This window comes from Salvelinus alpinus, chromosome 30, assembly GCF_045679555.1.
Source record: "Salvelinus alpinus chromosome 30, SLU_Salpinus.1, whole genome shotgun sequence".
Taxonomy (NCBI): domain Eukaryota; kingdom Metazoa; phylum Chordata; class Actinopteri; order Salmoniformes; family Salmonidae; genus Salvelinus; species Salvelinus alpinus.
In genome coordinates this window covers 6,373,312-6,377,057 of record NC_092115.1, presented here as the reverse complement: position 1 = coordinate 6,377,057, position 3,746 = coordinate 6,373,312, and the positions used below count along the sequence as shown (strand labels likewise).

Genomic DNA, 3,746 nt, shown 5'->3' with positions numbered 1-3,746 from the left:
GGAACACAATCCCTCGTTTGATTGGGTGACAGGGAAGGTAACTAGTTGGAGCATTGAGTGTCATGCTAACTGCCTTAGGACTGCCTGTTCTCCTGCTGTTTCCAGTCAGGTCAGTGACTCTGCTCCTCCTGATTTGTCCCTGGTTCCAGAAACATATCACGAGTTGGGTGAGGTATTCAGTAAACAGAAGGCTCTGTCTCTTCCTCCCCACCGACCTTATGATTGTGCGATTAATCTGTTTCCTGGATCTGCCTTTCCCAAGGGACGGTTATACAGTATCTCTCGACCGGAACGTGAGGCCTTGGAGACCTACATCAAGGAGTCTCTAGCTACAGGTCTCATTCGGCCATCGTCATCACCTTTGGGAGCAGGATTTTTTTTTTGTGAGCAAGAAGGATGGTTCTCTTCGACCGTGTATTGATTATCGGGGTTTGAATGACATTACGGTTAAGAACAAGTATCCCCTGCCCTTGATGAGCTCGGCTTTCGATTCCTTACAGGGTGCTACGGTTTTTACGAAGCTTGATTTACGTAATGCTTATCATTTGGTTCGGATCAAGGAGGGGGACGAGTGGTTGACTGGGTTCAATACTCCGATGGGACATTTTGAGTACCAGGTGATGCCGTTTGGACTGACCAACGCTCCGGCGGTGTTCCAAAGCATGGTGAATGACGTTTTGAGAGATATGATTGGGATTTTTGTGTTCGTTTACCTGGATGATATCCTCATCTTCTCAAAGGAGCTTTCTAGCCACGTTCTGCATGTCAAGCAGGTCCTGCACCGGTTATTGGAGAACCGTCTGTTCGTGAAGGCGGAGAAGTGTGATTTTCACGCCCATACAACGTCCTTCCTCGGGTACATCATATCCAGGGGAGAGATCAAGATGGACCAAGAGAAGGTTCGGGCGGTTCGGGATTGGGTCCAGCCCGTTACAAGATTGCAGCTCCAGAGATTCCTGGGGTTTGCGAATTTTTATCGGAGGTTTATCCGTGACTACAGCCGGGTGGCTGCACCTTTAACTGCTCTGACGTCTTGCACCAGAAAGTTCTGTTGGACTCCTGAGGCAGACCGAGCATTTCTGGACTTGAAGAGCCGATTCACCAACGCCCCGATTCTCTCTCAACCTGACACTTCCCGTCAGTTCGTTGTGGAAGTGGATGCTTCTGATGTGGGTGTGGGCGCCATCCTGTCCCAGCGTAGCTCCACTGACGGTAAACTCCATCCCTGCGCTTTCTACTCTGGTCGTCTTTCTCCAGCTGAAAGAAACTACGATGTGGGTAACCGGGAGCTTCTCGCTGTGAAGCTTGCCTTGGAGGAGTGGCGGCACTGGTTGGAGGGAGCGGAGCAACCGTTTGTGGTCTGGACTGACCACAAGAATCTGGCTTACGTACAATCGGCTAAACGTCTCAACGCCCGTCAGGCTAGGTGGGCCTTGTTTTTTGGACGTTTCAATTTTTCCCTGACATTCCGACCTGGGTCTAAGAACGGGAAGGCGGACGCCCTGTCCCGGATGTTCTCTAAGATGGAGGAGAGTGGGGTCAAGACTGAGACGATTCTTCCCCAGAATGTTGTCGTGGGAGCCGTTACATGGAGGATAGAGGAGGATGTGATGGCGGCCCTTCGGACGCAGCCCGGCCCCGGTAACGGTCCACCCGGTCGGTTGTTCGTACCCGAGTCGGTCCGTTCTGCTGTCCTTCAGTGGTCCCACGCCAGCAAGATAGCTTGTCACCCTGGCGTTGCTCGGACTATGGCACTACTGCGCAGACGTTTTTGGTGGCCTGCCATGGGAGAAGATACCCGGAGGTTTGTTGCCGCATGTCCTGTTTGTGCCCAGAACAAGAGTACCAATCGGCCCAGCTCTGGGCTTCTTCATCCCCTACCTATTCCTCGGCGACCTTGGTCGCATCTGGCCTTGGATTTTGTCACGGGATTGCCCCCTTCTGTTGGGAACACGGTCATTCTGACCATTGTGGACAGATTCAGCAAGTTTGCTCATTTTGTTCCTCTCTCCAAGCTTCCATCGGCTACGGAGACGTCCGAGATCCTGGTCAGGGAGGTTTTCAGGGTTCACGGATTGCCCAGTGACATTGTGTCTGACCGTGGTCCTCAGTTTACCTCTGCTGTCTGGAAGTCCTTCTGTTTGGCCATTGGAGCTACAGTCAGTCTCACTTCTGGATTTCACCCACAATCTAATGGTCAAGCGGAGAGAGCCAACCAGAAGATGGAGTCCACGCTGCGTTGTCTTGTCTCCTCTGATCCCACCTCTTGGTCATCTCAATTACCCTGGGTTGAGTATGCCCATAATACCCTTCCTTCATCTGCCACTGGGATGTCCCCCTTCCAATGCCTTTACGGATACCAACCTCCTTTGTTTCCGTCTCAGGAGAGGGATCTCTCGGTTCCTTCTGTCCAGACCCATATTCGTCGTTGCCACCGGACCTGGCATCGGGCCAGGAAGGCTCTCCTTAGAGTTTCTGACCGGTATCAGATACAGGCGAACCGTCGCCGTATTCCTGCCCCAGCTTATACGGTTGGAGATAAGGTTTGGTTGGCTACACGGGATCTTCCTCTACGGACGGAGTCAAGGAAGTTGTCACCTAAGTTCATTGGTCCGTTTGTAGTGGAGAGAATCATAAATCCTGTGGTGGTTCGACTCAAGTTGCCTGCAACACTTAGAGTGCATCCCACTTTTCATGTCTCCTGTCTCAAGCCGGTTCACCTCAGTCCTCTGTTGCCTCCTCCTCCTCGTCCTCCTCCTCCTCGGATGATCGGAGGTGGTCCTGTCTACACGGTGCGCCGCATCATGGACTCCAGACGGCGGGGTCGAGGGTACCAGTTTCTAGTGGACTGGGAAGGATATGGTCCAGAGGAGAGGAGTTGGATTCCTCGGCGACAGATTCTGGATGACGACCTGATTCGTGACTTCTACCGCCTCCATCCTGGCGCTCCAGGTAGTCCGCCCGGTGGCGTTCGTCGGAGGGGGGGTACTGTCACGAATCCCGCTTCCTGAGTCTGGGTTTGCCTGTGTGTCTGTCCTGGAGTGTGTTTCAGGTGTCCTGGAACGCACCCTGTCTGGTTGCCGGGCGAATTAGCTCATTGGGAGATTGGTTTCACCCGCACCTGTTTCCCGTCAGTAATCTGCACACCTGTCCTGATCATCATCTCTACCCTTCAAAAGCTCTGACCTGACTTCCATTCCCTGCCGGATCGTTAGCCATGAATAGTATGTTGTGCCTGAGTACCAGACTCCAGTTGGATAGAATTTGTTTTGTTGTTTTCATTTACGTATTGCTTGCCTTGAACTTATCTCCGTTTGTTTTGTCTTCAGTTACTCACCTGGATCATTCACTCCATTCCCGCCTGGTTGACAGAGGATTCTGCTACTACATTGGATTCACCTATTTCCTCTCATCTACTCACCACCGCTGCCCGTTACGCCATCTGGATATATCTACCTTTTCACATTTCACTGTAAATAAATACTCACCTTCTTCCTACGCTCCTTGTCCTGGTCTGCTTCTGGGTTCGATCTTGAAAGATCGTGACAGATATGGTTCTCAATCAGAGGCAGGTGTTAGTCATTGTCTCTGATTGGGAACCATATTTAGGTAGCCTGTGTTGTGTTTTGTGGGTGGTTGTCTTCAGTCTTTGTGTGTCTGCACCAGATAGAACTGTTTCGGTTTTCACTTTTGTTGTTTTGTATTTTGAAGTGTTCTGTTTTTTGATTTTTATTAAATTAAGTTGA

The 3,746-nt window shown here is 51.2% G+C and overlaps 1 long non-coding RNA gene across 1 annotated transcript; it reads left to right on the top strand.

Moving 5' to 3' along the window:
* The first annotated feature begins 3,099 nt into the window (after positions 1 to 3,099).
* Positions 3,100 to 3,498, top strand: LOC139560064 (uncharacterized). The gene is made up of 2 exons (XR_011671858.1): positions 3,100 to 3,224; positions 3,330 to 3,498. It is a non-coding gene; the product is annotated as an uncharacterized lncRNA (long non-coding RNA).
* Positions 3,499 to 3,746: the final 248 nt, after the last annotated feature.